Source organism: Cyrtonyx montezumae, unplaced genomic scaffold (genome assembly GCF_038088225.1).
Source record: "Cyrtonyx montezumae isolate F1298 unplaced genomic scaffold, pur_monq_1.0 scaffold_4, whole genome shotgun sequence".
Taxonomy (NCBI): Eukaryota; Metazoa; Chordata; class Aves; order Galliformes; family Odontophoridae; genus Cyrtonyx; species Cyrtonyx montezumae.
The window spans coordinates 9042852-9059321 of record NW_027072045.1 but is presented as its reverse complement, the minus strand read 5'-3'; the positions used below and the strand labels follow the sequence as shown (position 1 = coordinate 9059321).

General features: G+C 42.0%; 1 protein-coding gene across 2 annotated transcripts in view; it reads left to right on the top strand.

The window, feature by feature from the left end:
• RBM20 (RNA binding motif protein 20) overlaps positions 1 to 16470 on the top strand; it is an 87399-nt gene that overhangs the window by 1742 nt on the left and 69187 nt on the right. The gene's annotated exons all lie outside the window — the stretch shown is intronic.

Sequence of the window (16470 nt, the reverse complement as noted above, 5' to 3'; positions counted from 1 at the left end):
AGGTGCAGTGCCTGTTGAAATAAGGTACTTCTGGAGGCTGAGGGCAGCGATCTGTCTGTCTCAGCACAAGATGGAGTTGTGCTTCTGTTCCAAGAGAACAGGTCAATATTATTATTTTTAAACAAACAACAGTTGGCATGGTTTCACTTTGTACCATTTAAACTTCCAAAGCCCTCTGGATAGCCCATCTTCCTCTGCTTAGGAACTGTTCAGGTGTTAGGTGAGGATCAAGCATAGGTTTTATTGAGCAGTTGGAGCTTTCTGTCTCAGAGGATTGTGGTGTTTGATTGGAAAATAATGTTTTCCAGAACTTAAAGCCTTAATGCAGTCAGAGCTGCTATAGAAAAGCAGGGATTGTGCGCTCTGGAGGCTGACTGCCAAAAACATACACCAGCATATGAAATAAAGCAGAAAGCAAAGAGGGGAGAGGATGGTGGGAGCAGTGTTGGTGAATGTCATAACCTGTGCCCGCTCTTCTGAGCGACGCTTTGTTTATAGTTCAGAGGTGGCATTACTGAACACAGCATCTCAGTGCTTGGCAAATTTATCACCTGTTCTTGTCTTGTCTGGAGTATGTGGGCACCACAGGAGAGAGGAGGCTGCTACTGGTGTAGGCATCCTAGGTGTGATGCATTGCCATGCAGTGGGGCAGTGGACTGGAGGTAACTGGGAGGGGAGTGAGGGCTGGTCACAGCCTGGCAGTAAGGGCCTTATGTGAGGAGTGCTCTCTGCAAACAGTGCTGCAAGTGGACTCTGTAATTACAGGAGACCTGATTGCACCGAAATGCAATCCCTTTGTATGTTTTAATGGCTAGTTGCTTGCTTTCAGTTCTAATGATTTGTCATGGGTAATATGTGCCCAGTGGGGATGGAGTGCTTCTGCGTTCCCTGTGTTGATACAGGCCAGTGTGTTTGTTTTACACATGGAGTAAGGCATCCTGAAACAGTGGGGGGAGGGGGGGAAGCAAAGTGAAAACGTTTTTTTTTCTGATGGGTTGTGCCACAGATTCTGAACTCCTCTGGAAGGAAGATGGAATTTGCAACATCTGCGCCCCAGTCGTCATCATCCTGTGCCAGGTCTGGGGGCAGGCACTCTGAGCTCTCCTTTCCTACAGCACTGGGGAGGAAATATTGGAAAAAATAACAGCCTTTTTTATTATTTCTTTAATTTTAATGTAAATCTGTTACATTGGAGCAGGTGCCCTGGGTATTTATTTATTTATTTTCACTGCATCTATTTTGTGGGTTTTTCATTTTCTTCTCTCTATTCTTTTTTTTTCAACTTGAGGACTCTCAGGAGGGATAAAATATGTATGTACTCCCCTTGTATACATTAGTCATGGCAAATAGTTTGGCATATATGGCGAAGGCAAAGCTGATACTTAACAAGGGGGCGTTGAGAGGAACACTGCTTTCACTGTTCCTCGCCTCAGCGTTACTGACCCAGCCTTTCCCTCTTCATTTGCCTTTTAAAGTACAGCTCCACCACCTGGGTTGCTTCCCCACCTGACAGAGCCCTGAAAACTCATCTGCTTACATATAACCTATTCCTGAGACAAGATGTTACCTTAAGATCAAAGATAAATTAATTCTATGAGTATTCTGCTTTCAATAAAAATGACTGAAAGTGTGGGGATGTTTTTGTCCTATTTTTTAAGAAAATATTTTTCTTGAACTCTTTTTTTCTTGAACCCACCAGCATCTTGGGACAGGAGTTCAGTAAAGTGCATTCAGAGGTTGAAAAGGGACTACAGAGGTACACAGGAAAAACTAATTTAGAAGTGCCATCACTCTATGCAGTCTGGCATTTATCATCTGTTATCAATAAATTCTTAGTTGCCCAGAAATGTCAGAATCATTTCCCACATTTAAGTGGGAGTGGAGATAATAGCAGTGGTACTGACTTTGGTAAAAATGAAAGTAACCCATTTTTATGAGAAGCAATGTAGTAAATGCTTTGTGGCATGCAACATGTGGCAATGGAACTCTTTGCTGTAATTAAGTTGCCTGGATCTTGCTCTTTTATTGGAAACCTAACACTGCTGTTCCTATCAATGGGAATGTGTTCTTTTGGGGCTCTTGGTTCAGCTGTTGATACCGACCGGTGTCCACCTAGCTGAGCTACCACAGCTCTGTGGGGATGTGCTGAAGCCTTTCCAACCCTATCTGGAGGAAAGGGAAGTGGCGGTGGGTGCAGATGCTCTTTCTTGATACTGTCAGAATGGGAGGGATTGGATCTTGAAACATAGATTTATGCTTCAGAGAGAGCTGTGTAAACTTCTGTAAGAGGGCAAGAGATGTTGGTTTTTTTTTGTGTGTGTGAGAAATAATTTTGGTTGCTTTAAAATACCCTTTTGGATAGAATCTGCTCTTTCCAAAGAGCATACCTTCTTTATTTTTAAACTAAATCTTTCCATCGGATTTGCAGCTGGATGCTTTATCAGACTGAATCTATTCCCCTGAATTCCCCCCCTCCATTCATCATACCATTGTATAGTTGGTGTAAGGGTGTAATCGCTCTGTTAGCCTCTGCCCCTCTACACCCAGCTGCTTTCTCTTTGTCACTCTAATGACCCGTCACTGTGAAGCTGTCACTTTGCACAGTGGGTGAAAGCAGAAAATCTGTCCCCTTGGGTTTTGGAGACGTTTAATATCTGTCCCATTCTGACAAGTTGAGCCAAGCCCATCTTACAAATGCCTCTTGCCTGTTCAGAACAAGTGCAAAATAAAAGCTCAATATACTGGTGCGGCGCAAAGGGGCAAATGTTTGTTTGCAGGAGGGGTCAGTACTTTGTTATGAGCGCAGGAGGCAGTTACTTTTGTTGCTACTTGCTCCTTTTTTATGCGTTCTTGTGAAATGTAACTTTTAATGTATTTTAATTACACCACAAATTTTGCCTTGTGCGTCATAGGAGCTGCAGGGAAGCCGATATATTCATTCTTTGTATGCCTGTGCTGGGAGATGAGCAGGGCTGGGGTGGAATTGAGTCGTGCTTTTGTTGCTCTGACTGATGATGATGCTGTTTGGTACAGTTCTGTGCATTGTGGCTGTTTTCTTGTGGTGGGGAGATGTGGGTGTTGGTGGTGTCTGTGAAGCAGAGCCATTTCATAGAGCCTTGGAGATGTGCTGGACTTGCTCTTATTTTTTTTAACTTATGTTTCTGTATTTGCTTTAAGAAGCAGACTCAGCATTTCTGCAAGAAGTGGCACGACAGCTGAAATCTCTTTTGTAGAGATAATACTTTTCTGTAGGCAGAGTTGGAAAGTAGCAGTAAATTAACCACCATATATCAGTGGTAAGAGGTGTTGGTTCTGTCTTTGCCAGTTAATGTGTTCTTCCCTTAGGGGAAGTGAATTTGTTAGGTTGGTGTGTACAGCTCATTACACTGACCAAGTTTTATGGTTCTCTTTTTCTTCTGTTTGCATTGTTTGCAGTTCTGGATTTCCTCTGCTCCCCCACACGAGAGCTCTTTGTTGCAGATTATATACGAGGAAGGGATCTGAAGAGAAGGTGGCGCTTCCCTCCTAAAATATTGGAGAGAACTATGAGCAGAGTAGAACGAGGTATTTTTCTGCCCTGTGCCCCTCTTATCTCCCAAGCTCTTCCATTAACACATCATAATGTTCACACTCCTGCTAGCCATGTGCTCTGCACCATCCGTTTGTGCCCTGCTAGTGGCACATTCTTGTAAGGTCACCTACAGCCTTCTTCTGTTCTGCCAACCAACTACCAACCACTGGACTCTTCTCTTTATTGACCTCATCTTTCAAGGTCACTGTTTTATCCTTTAGCAACACTCCCTATTGCTTGAGATGGCACAAGAGGTTTGCCTCGGGTTGTTCTGATGTGTACTGTGCTTTGGGGGGTGTCACTGAGGTGTCTGATGGGGAATGTATTTGTAAGTAACAGATAAAAACAACTGTTGGCTGGGATGGTGCTTATAAAATACTTTGGTTGACTCTCTGGTTGAATGAGTCTGAAGGTGATGTAAGCAAAGCAATATAAGCACTGCTGTACTTGCATCCAATCAGCTTTTATATTTTCTGCACCATGTTGTATGTTACTTAAACATACCTTTTTTCCCAGCTCATGAAGTAAGAAGTGCTGACTAATCACTCTGTAGCTGACAGTAAAATAAAAATGTGTTACCTTTGGTAGATCAGAATTCCAAGACTGCTTCATTCCTATAGCCTCTGTTTTGGAGGGTTGCTTTTCTTCTTCATTACAAAGTATTAAAAGATTCACTTTCCTTGAAGGGGGGGGGGTGGGAAGTAAAGAAGAATTTTTCAAGGACTAGAAATGATTAATTTCACCTTGTTGAAATGGTTAATCTATAGTTGTGCGAGACAGTGCGTGTCTTATAATGTATGTATGTATTGTAAGTGACCTATCCATTTTCTACCCATTTGCTTGTCAGGGGTAAATAAGACTTAAATTCCTCTTTGGATATAGTGCACATACTTTGATAGTGTACATACTACAAGACTGATCTTGCAAAGCCTTATTCATACGCATGAGGATTATTTTTTGGTGCATAAGGCTTTAGAGGATCAGATCCCATCACCCAAGCCTCCATGAATATTTATTGCCTCGTTTTTGTCTGCCAGGTCACTTGGAATTTGCACTGAATCATTAGGCACAATAAGTATTGACAGGAAACATGCAGTATTTTAGAAATCTAAGAAAATAGCGAGGAGAGACTTTGTGTTTCAGCATTGGAGCTTTCCTTCTGAAAACGAGCATGAAGCTGTGGAGTATTGCTTTGCACTCCTGTGTGCTTTTTAACAGTATTAGTAACCTGAGGCTTTTAAAAAACAGTACTCGAGTGTAAAACTTTTCAGTGGTGGCTGTGTGTGGCAGCTCTGTCTCTTTCGAGCCCCAGGGCAGGGCCATTTGTAGCTGTTTCTGTGCTGTGCAGCACAGTGCCTGTTCCAGTACACAGCGCTGCTCAGTCATCTTCTCCGGCTCTGTAGAACTAAAGGCCCTTTTGTACAGAGAAAAATGCAGGAGGGGAGACTCCTGCCGTGTTTCTTATTGATCTGGGTAGAATAATGGATTTTTTTTTCTTATGTCCTTCAACACTTCAACTCTTTGGCTCTGGTGCTTCTGTCACTTTGAGCCATATTGTCTGAATGTTGATAGCAGTGCTCCTACGCTGAGGACTTGACTGGCAAGTTTTAGCTGAGTACATTTTCACAGCTGATCCATAAATCCTCAGCAGACCATTAGGAGCTTCAGAGCAGCTCTGGGAAGCTCCCCTACAATAATTGTAGTTTTAAGCCTGTTATATTTAGTTTTCTCACCTCCTAGTGGGATGCCAGGGAGCCCTCTCTAGAAGCAAACACGACAGTCCATGTTTTACTCCAAGCTGGCAGCTTGCACAGAGCCCAGTGCAGGAGGAGGCCTGCTGCTCATGGACTAGGCAGAGCATCCAGGGGTGTGAGTTGTGGCACATGGACCCCAGCTCTGGGCTGAGGTGTTCCCGGAGTTGGACACCTGGAGCACATCACTTTTCAGTCCTTCCTCCTGTTCCTGTTCATTGGAGTGGGTAAGGAGGCAGGGAAGTGGCATCTTCAAGCTTAAACATGATGGAGTTGTGTGTAGCTCTGAGACAGACAGCTCTTAATTTAAAATCTGAGGTAATTTTACTTATTTAGCTGTAGCAAAGCTGGCAGTTCTGGGAGTGACCATCTCTCTAAGAAAAGAACTCTTTTCTCCAACATGGGCAGCAACAGGGAGAGCAGCAGCATGTCTTTTGTGTAATGGGACTTGTGGTCATGATGTCAGTGCAGCAGCTGGAGCCTGGCTTGTAGAGCATATCCACTTTTGGCTCATTGCTCTACCACTGTGCGTTAAAACCAGTGCTGTGAATGCTGAATTGTCTGTGTTGTTCTGGAAGATGCCTCTAATGCAGCCTGATAAAGTCAGAGGAGGGGTTTTTGTTGCTTTGGATTTGGATACAGCTACATGGGCTCTGGCATCAAGCTCTAGTTTGGCTGATTGGGCAGTTAACGAAAATTGTGTACATTTCTTTTGTAAATCTGTTTGCCAAGGGTGCACTTGCTGCTTGGTGGAGTCCTGTATGTTACCTTGCTGAAGGGAGAAGGGGGTGGCTGGTGGCAAACTCTTCTGAACAGCTGCTGCTTCCCTTTCTAGAAAAGCCTGACCCTGGTTAGTTACTAGATGATTATGAATCTCTTGGTCATCTGCCATGTAAAACTGATCATTATTAGGTAGAACTTGCAATTGATTTCATTCCACAGATAGATAATGCTTCTCTGACACCCGAGTTATATATGAAAAGGGAAGGAAGAATTAGTGCTGATCTCTTAAATAAGTTTTCAATTAATTCTTGTTAGAGCAAGAAAAGAAATTTCATTCACCTTTAAAAGCTCCTTTGAGCGAGAAAGCAAAGGCTTTGTTGATTAAGATCGTGTTAGGATAAGCATAGAGTAAGCAGCTATAAGTAGTGATACAGAGAGTAATGATCTCGTCCTACAAACTTTGTGTTGAGCTTACACAAGAGGCAGTAAGAATATCGGGTGACAGCCTTCTTGCAAGGAGGCATCTCTGATCAAATGTCTTCAGTAAAAGAAGCAGAATTGGTCATCTCTTCAGTCTTTACTTCTCAGTGCATTTGATGCAAGATGCCAAGTGGGAGGTGTTGTTCCTGTGGTGGGGATTGCTGTTGATGCCTGGGCCTGTTCTGGTATGCGACACCTAAACTAGAAATGCTAGGAGTGATAAATGAGCTCATTACGTCTGTATAAATGAAATTCAGAGCGTGCTTCAGCTCGGGGAAAAGACAGTGCCTTTCATCTGTATCTTTGTAATGGAAAGTTTTTGAAACAATGTGGAACATCACACGTGGCTGGCTTAGGCTTGATGTAGGCTTGTAGAAGAAGAATACAGCAGTTTTAGGATTACAAACAAAAGATACTAGGAATATAGGTACGAGAATGCTGCATCTTAGATTCACCGACATAAGCGTGCTCTGTTTTATTTCAAGAATGGAATGAGTGGACACTGAGGGAGCAGCAAGGACCTCCTGTGCTTTTGGGCAGCTTGCTAAGATAACAGGCTGTAGATAAGGATGGCAGGGTGTGCCCTTTTAGTGACAGCTGCCTAGCAGGGTGTTGATGCAAACTTTAACCAGTTTGCAGTCTGTCTGTATGGCAATTAAAATTGGGAAATGCTCACTGGGAGAGCTAGCTGGTGTGAATCAGCATTGACATGGTTAGCAAGTTTACAGGTGAAGCCTAGCAGGAATGTATAATTAAAAGGACAGGTGTAATTGTGTGAGGGACAAAGACATCTGGAGTCCCGCTGCTGATTGTTGGTCTAAAATACAAGTGAGGGAATGCAATCATGGAAGGGAGAGTTTAGAAGGCTTGTTTTCCCTATAGTGTTAACTCAGGCTCTTACTTGGGTGTTTAGCTGTAAAACTACCATCTACCCTCTGCTAAGATAGCTGGCACTTTAGCAAGAACATGTTGGTAAAATAATCTGAGTGCTGGTTATCCTCCAGTACCATTTCCTGACAGTCAGAGAAGTTCTGTGTGATGCTATTGAACAGAAAAGGGTTTCAGCCCTGCCCCACTGTAATGATTTGCCATTTTGATAATTGCAAGAGGTGACTGATGGCAAACTGGACATCTTTTCCCCAAGTGGAATCAAGCTGCGAAGCAACCACAGGAGCTGGGAGGCTCTGCAGCTTGTGTGTACGTCTTTGAGAGTGTGAATGGTTTGGAGAAACAAAACAGAACCTTTTCCTGATTGAAAGGCTGCCTAGACTTATCTAGGGCTATAGCTGGTTATTAATAGAACATACTGCATTTCCTTCACATAAAGATACGAAGGGCACTTTGCTGAGAAAAAATCCTGCTGTGCCTTTCTGTCTTTGGGACCAGCTCATCACCCAGCTAAAATTAAAAGGTGAAGTCAGGCAGTTCTTGCTCTCTATTTTTAAACTGCTTCAACATATGAATGTGAGTGTGAAATCTTTCTTTAGGCCTCTCTTAACTTAATTACCTACTTATTCAAAATATCCTCTTCTCAAATTGCTGAGCTATAATTACATTCATCCTTTCTGTGGATTCACTGGAAAAGTGTGTTTTTCTTGAGCTAGTCAATGTTTGTTAATGTTGTGCATAATTTGTAGTTCAGTAGTTTTTACAGCGATGGAAGCCTTATGGTAAGTGCTTGATCTATTTGGATCTGTTAAAGAGAATAGTAAGTGATGCTTTTCATATCTGTTCTGTGATTTTCTTCTGGAAAACATCATAGAGAAGCCTAGCTTAAAAAAAAAATACAGATTTCAAATTCGTAATTTTCACTTGTTCTTAATACTAGTAAGTGATGTGACCCCTAAAATATTTTGTTTCTTTTGTTCTTTTGTATTTTGTTTCATCGAAGCTCACTGCTATTTATTTTATGTGCCTTTTCCTCTGTGTTTGGGGGGAAGTGGTGATGTGACCCCAGTTCAGGATGAGCAGTGGAACTGCTCACAAACCATGGTTTTGCCATACTTTTCACTAATTTGGGTATGTGGAATTTGGCTGCTTTTGTTTCAGTGAATGTACTGAAAATGCCTTTACGGTGAGATCGAGTGCTCTTGGCTCGTTGAAACCACGTTCTCCAGGCTCGTTTCAGCCTGCAGAGGGTGTGCTTTCCTCCTCCAAAGCATTCCCTGCATTACCCGTAACACCATCCCGCTACTCTAAGGATCTGTCATTGTACTTAGGGATACGCAGGAAAGGGGCAACTGTCTGTCTGCCCATGTGATGTCTGCACATCAGATACCTGATGGATTGGGAAATTCATGAACAGATTGTACCTGTGGGTCTCTCTTGTACCCAGAGTAGTGGTACTTCTTCACAACTGGCCCCTTTCATGGGGGTCTCTTGAGAGCATTTGCTTCTTTGCATCTTCTTTTTGGGACCAGTGATAGTAAGCATAGTTCAAAATGGAGATGTATGATCTGTCTTTCAGTGTTTGCCTGATTTCTTTGCTTTTGTCAGTAGAGCAGCTGTGCCTGGGGAAATCCTATGTGATGATTAAGCAGACATCAAGCTCCGTTCTATTGTATCAGTAGTGATCTGAAGCTGGATGAGCTGGTAAGCTGTGAGAGGTATTTCCTTTGGTGTCCAAATACACCAGGGTTGTGTATATGGGAATCTGTATTGAGTCTTACCTCAGAGGTGAGCAGACTGCTGCAGGCTGACTTTAGGGCAGCTGGTGCCTGGAGACAGCAGTAAGAGTGGTTACATCTATCTGGGCAAACCCCACACATTGTTCATCTGGTTGACATTCTTCTCTGTATTTCCCTCTTCACTTACCAGAAATACCTGAGCTTTCATGTGCATATGTATGTTGGATGGCAGCGTGTTTGTGTTGCTGGTGAGAGACATGTTGCTATTCATGGTGTATAGTGGCAGTAGAGGTGGATAGCTAGACAGTGATGTTAAGCAACACAGATATGGAGTCATGGTCTGTTGGAATCATCTTCCCATGCCAATCTCTGTGTTGGAACAGCTGGCCACCAGTTCATTCCAAGTTTCCACCCACTCTCCTTACCCTCTCCAGAAAGCTCTTGGAGAACCATCTCCTTTGTACATCCTTCTGACCATTACCCTTTTGCCCTTCTTGCTCCATCATGTCCTGTTGCCCTTTCTTGATTTCTGATTTATAACTTGTAGTCTTGTAAATAAATGTGTAAACCTCTAACCTACAGGCAAGTTACATGATTATTTCAGAAATGGAAAGAGTTAAATACAGACATTTAAGAGTTAAATATTTAAGAGTTAAATACATATTTAAGAGTTAAATACAGACATGATGTTCAGCTAAACAATGGTGAATATTGTTGGCTAATATAATGGCTAACTCATAGATTTTTTTCTTTACCCACTACCATATTTCTAGTACTAGAAATGTTGCATTGGCATTATCCACAAAACATTTATTGCTGTCATCTTCCCCTACATCATCGTCTGTTCAGTTTTCAATATTGTGTTCTTTTGTTTGCTTTGCTTTTGTAAATGCTCTTTCTTATTGTGCTGTTTTCCTGAAGCCCCACTGCTTCAGAAGTGCCCAAATCCTGACAAAATCAGTGACTTTTAGCTGTGTCTGTGTATTAATGCACTTGAAATTGAGCCTGTAGAATTTGTCCTCTGGAACATTGTTTTTGTCATTGGAAATGAGGCACCTGACAGCATTAAGCACTCATGACTTCCAGTCATGGGCAAGCAGCCATTGTATGTATGTTTATCCACAGTAGGAAGTTTGGACAGCTTTTGATTTAGTGACACTCATCTGTTAAATGTAAGCTGCTACCTTTAAAACTGATTGAAGAGTAATGAAAGGGAAATAAAAATTTATGGGTATGATGTGTATCTGGTAGAATTGCTGACTGTACTTTTGAACAGTCTGAAAAGTACATTTCTCAGTGGGGCCATGTAAACGATTGTGACTGCTACATCCACTTAAGAATATCTTGCAACCTCTGTCTTGTTTCAGAGAGACACTTAATTCTCTCACATCCTTTTCAACAGATTGGGTTAAATTACTGGAGAATGGAGAACCGTATTTCTTTCTTATTACTATGAGTATTAATATGTTTGAGTGCTGTAGACATAGTTCAAACAGACTTATTAGTTGAGCAAAACCATTTATTTTGAGTCTAGGAAAAAAAGTTATTGTTTACTTCCTACTGTTGCTTCAAGTAGTTTGAATAGTAGACTTGATTCAAAGAATAATTGTTTTTATTTCCAAATATGGTTCGTGGAATTTAAGTGGATAATAAAACTGAAGAGCCTGGTCGTAAAAGTGGTGTTAAGTGAAGCGTACAAAAATAATACAGAGATTCCTGTCGCATCATCTGATAGCAGCGACTGAGAAAAAACAGAGTGAAGAATATGGTTGTGTTGCATATTGCATAGACGGAATAGGAGGTGTCTCAACATTACTCTTATAACTTAAATATTACATACATATATTTTTAATGTGTGCATGTGTTTTTTTGGTACATATGTTTATGTACTTACATGCAGTTTTTAAGCAACTCCTATTTTAGAGAGCATCCACTATTCTGGATATCTGTTCCTAACCTCTCTCCAGTGTATAAATACTGTGTCCCTCAAAAATGGCTCTCCAATCAATCCTGAGCTGCGTTACAATAAAATTGTATATAGCAAATAATTTTGTCCAAAAGGTCCAGTGGTTTCTTAACATGTCTTGGGGGCAGTGTGGGTCCAAGAATGATCCTGGTGGTCTTTTCTAACCTTAATGATTATATCATTTGATGAAAGCATTAATATTAATATAATGGAAACTTTTTATATTTTAAGGCATTTAAAAAGTGGCCAGAATCAAACTGTTTGGAATTCCTCCCATGCATTGTCTTTTCTGTTAGTTGAGATCTCAGATTATTGCGTGACCCATTGCACCATGTAATCCCCATCACGTATTCCTTCTGTGAATTTTACCACATTGGTATTAAGTTAGCGATTAGGTTATCGTGAGATGATTGTTTGAATGTTGAGGACTGTAGAACAGTTCAGCTGCTGAGAACATTGACAACATCAATAGGACAAAAGGTAACGACTTCAAGTTGTGCCAGGGAAGGTTCAGGTTGGATGTCAAGAAAAGTTTATTCTTCAAAAGAGCGATGAGATGCTGGCATAGGCTGCCCAGGGAGAGGGGCGGTCACCAATCTTGGAGGTGTTCAAGATGTGGAAATGTGAAAGTCAGTCCAGAGATCTCATCTATTGAACTCTGCACAGGTTGCCTTGTCAGGGCTTGGCATTGTCTTCATGGAAAAAAAAACACCACGGAGTACAGGAGGATCTGTGTGTGAGGGGATATTCTCTGCTGCGTGCTGCTGACCCATACTGGCTTTCAGCCCTGTTTCAAGGCTTACAGAAATGGATCAAGGTGCTGCTGCCTGAAGTGCCGTATGTGACAGAAGTGGTGCTGGCTGCTTGCTGGCAGGAGCACACCAGCCTCTCCTCTGCAGTGTGCTTGGTGTGGGCTTGAAATAACGGGCAGTGTTGGGCATTCCTGGCAGGGAAGGTGGGCTGTATTAAAGGCAACTATGACTGTGCAAAACACAATGTTGGGCTGTTGCAGGGTTCTCTAATGCATTCTTTAGGTAGTGTTTGTCTTCAGCAGCTGCCTGTGAGCAACTGTTCCTGCACCTACCAGCCCTGTGGCAACTTAGAGCCCCTTGGGCTCTGTTCGCTGCTGTTTTCTTCCAGCACTCACTGGGTGGTTGGAGACAATGACCCAGTTCCTGTATTGCTTTCAGATGCCAACACACTCTTGAATTCTACTTCAGTATCAAACAGAAGTTGCTAATCACCTTTAGTACTGAAAAACTAGATCCCAGTTATTGCTTCTCTGAGGTAAGAAATCCACCGCAGGAATGGATTTAACAGCACAATTTATCAGCGGAGATTTGCACATACATATTTGTACATATCTGGTTAAGGGTATAAGCTGAAATTTAAATTTGTACTTAGATATGGGCTTTATTTAAAAATGAAATCCTAAGTATCCTGCTTAGGATTTCAGTTAACATATTCTGCAAATCACTCTTCAGCCGTTTTTTTTTTTTTTTTTTCTGGAGCTCAGATGGCTATGTTGTATATGAAGAATAGATTCGGGAGACTTCACAGCGTTAGTGATTATCTTGTAATGTTTTCCAGATGGCAGAACGTGATGCAATCGATGCTGTCTGGTTTTGCTGCACTGTATGCTCTGTCATACCCAATAAGTAACCAGGAGACCATTAGAAGATCAACAGGCTATTATGACAATAGCTGGTTAATTCAAATGTTCTTTATTACATTATGAAAACTACAGATTACCAAAAAGCTCATTGGTGAACAAGAAGATTGATTGCTTCTCAGAGCTCTCAGAGAACTAGGTATGCAGTTTGGATTAGCTCCTCCGAGCTATGCTTTGGGAAATTAAATCCATTTTCGTAAGGGCTCTAGTGTAGTTTACATCTGTTCAGTTGTGAGTTTCTCTAGTGGCACTCTGTAACTCCTTTTCTGTTCTTTGGAGAAGCAGTAGAGATGTTGTTCGCAGTGATTTGAAATACAACCTGCATCACTAGTTGTGTGGGCATGGTGGCAAAGTTCAACTTGGTTGCAGCTTGTGGTTACTCATAATTCTCATGTTCATGCAGTAATGTTGTTTACTAACTGGTGCTTTTATTAGTCTAGCGCACCATCATTTGAATGGCAAACCCATCAAATTTAAGTAGGTGCTTAGCTCAGGATTTTCTCAGCATTAATTGAAGGCGCCAGGGTACTGTGCTGGGACAGGTGCAGCCTTGCTGTGCAGAGGCCAGATTTAGGGAGTACACAGGGAGTGAAAGCTCCTGGTACATCCTGGCATCCAGCTGTGTAGGGCTTCTCACTTGAACCTGTCTCCAAGAAGTCTTTAAGGGAGATTAGGGCTGCGGTGGGAAGTTTCAATCCACTGGCAGTTGTCCTGAAGAGTGGGCTTTCTAGGCACTACTTTAGGCTATCCTACCCTTTTGTTAAGCCTAGGAAAATGGGATGGAGAGAGGAGTAAGAGAGACAGAAATACATGGTATTAACTAGCTTTTGGAAAGGATGTGAAAACACTGCTATGGCTGCAAGGCTCCTTGGCTCTGGCCACCTCAGGCAGGGAGGCTTAGAACTGGAGCTGAATAGTGTTCTGCAAAGAAGAGCTGTTTCTAACACTGCCATCATTTCAGTGGTTGTGCTATGCCTGTTGGAAACACTGCTTTTCTGAGTTTTATCCTGCATGGCGATGCTGGGCTGTTTTTGTGCTTTCTCTTGATCACATTTGTAGGGGATTCCTCAGTTGTGCCTCAAAACATCCACTTGCATGGGAAGAAGGAATGAGGAGAGGTTTACATGGTGCATTTCTCATTTTACAGTTACCAGTGGCTGCTCACTTGCTGCCCACAGTTGCTCAGCCCAGACTCGTTCACTGATCCAGGCTGCCTTTGCTTGCTGCAGTATTGCTGGTGATGAATGAGCTTTGCCAGTCTGATTTGCATGGCTTGTCGTGTAAAACAGAATTAATGGCTGTGGCTTTTGGAAATTGAAGAACAGGAGAGAGCTCATTACGTTTTCTAATTCATCAGCCCTCCAAGTCCTTGGTGTGACTGTGTTGTTCGACGTTACACAAACTCTTTGCTTCTTTCTGTGTCTTCTGAGATGAGTGTGTGGAAAACAGGCTGCGCAGTGATAGGGACAAAGGAGGGTGAAGAAGGGATGGCATTTCTATGCTTTTCTCCTTCTGCTATTTCTCCTCTTCTTCACAGCTTTTCCTTCCCATTCTTATCTCCCAGATCCCTAGTTTCTCACCTAGCAAGCAGTTTTCACCTTTTTCTGTAAGAATTGCCTGCTTCTTCCTCACCAGCAAAACTGTACAGATGGAGTATAATGAAGAAAAGTTTATTGCTTTGATGCATTGACAAGAAGCTCCATATAATCACAGCAGCAAACCCAACTGGCTGCAATGGGTTAAGCCTATGGAAGTGGAAATTCAGCTTTAAAGAGCCCAGAGCTCTCCACAGCTGATAGAAAAAGAGAACTTTTTGTTCTGGAGATGTAACACTTATCAAAATCCTGAAAAGTGTTGTTAAGAACAGTTTTCTAGTACTCTGTTGATGAAAGAGGGAGAGGCTGTAAAAGACATTACCATCTGGGGAGGAGCAGTGAACTGTATTATAAAGGGCTCGTATAAGAGCAGCTGAAATCCTGTCCCAAGGGATATTTGTGGAGGGGAGTGCTCCCCGTGCATACCATGGCTGTTGTAGCCCTAAGTGCCAAATTATACTCAGCTTGTAACTATGAAGCCCATGAGATGCTATTTGATGTAAGAACTTGAGAAATTTAGGTTGTCCTGAGTTTGATTTTTTTTTTTTTTTATATATATATCAGAGCAGCTTTTAAATCCATCATGACTTCAGGTGGCAGAGCTGGTATGAAAGGCACTTGGTCAAAGTGGTATTTGAAAGAGCTGACTCCCCATATCGTTTTTGTGGTATTTACACTCATCTCCTAATTTTAAAGGAAAGATATCTGGAGGGGTAAATCTGGCTGTGTAAGAGTAAGGTTTTTTTATTGTTAAAATCTCTTCATATCGCTGTCTTATTGCAAGAGCAGTATGAGGTGATTGTAACAGCATTTGCTTAAAAATTATTCGGGTACGAAAAGGGTTTTTTTTCTTTTTAAATGTTGCAAACGTTCATTTAGAAGTCTTAATTACATTGTTCCTCTCACATCAGCCCCCAGTTTCTAATAAATCCCTGGTAGGTGATTTTTGTTAATCCATGCTGCTGGACTGCATGCTGTGGCTGTCTCCTTGGGACTGAAAGATACACAGAGGACTGTGAAGCAGTTCTGCGTAAATTGCTTGCTTTACCCCATCACATTTACATTGTTTAAAGGTGGAAGCTTTTATGAAGATGTCATGTGACAAATACATTATCCGATATCCCTCTGTGTAGGATTGACAAAGATCCAAATTGCAGCAGAGGGGGTGGGAGGAAACTCGCAGTGCACAGAATGTGTAGAGCTTCAGGGTTAAAAAGCAGAACAAAACCAAAACACAAGCTGCAGTCTGTTTAATTGCTTGTGCAACTTGCAGAGAGAAACGTGATTATTGGCAGAAATCATAGATGGGATCATCAACCAGTGCTGAGAGCTGCTCCACGGGCAGTAGCTGAGCCACGCTGCTGTGTGCAGAGCTCCTCGGCTGGTTGGGAGGGAAGGAGAGCTGCAAAGAGCTGGTGGGGATGGTATGGGCAAAGACACATAGTTATTTATCAGCCAACAACAATTTGCTGCTGCACTTTGGGAGACTCTGCTGTAATTGGAGATTTTCTGTTTCGGCGCTGTTGCATTAAGCGCAGGTCTCACATCGGTGCAGATCGCAGCTCACTTTCACTCAATGAACTGTATATTTCTGCTCTTGAAAAATGTGCTGGTTTTTTTGCAGCAATTTCCTGATGTGATAAGCATATAAATATGAATTCAAGCAGCTGTTATTTTTCTGAGAAATATTGGCTTATTCTTAAATTGTTCTTCTATGTTCTTGTTTACATGCATGCATACAGAAGGAAAACACATTTTCCTCCATCTGTCATCAAGAAGATCCTGTGGCAGAGGAAACAAACAAACAAAGCCAACCTCAAAACACAAACTGTGTTGCTAAAGCAGGAATTTGCTTTTAGTGGCAAATGAACTCTCCAGATGGGAGACTGGCGGGTCAAAGCTGAACATACATGGATCGAAGCTGCTCAGGCGTGTCTGAATCTCTGCAGTGCTGGATGGAATTATTTTTCAGAGTGTGTGCAGGAGAAGCCTTGACTTTTAGTATTTAACATGGAATGCTTTTTAATTTGTAAACCAGGCTTAGAATTAAGAAATTCAGTTAGCTTTGTGAAGGTGGTATTTTAA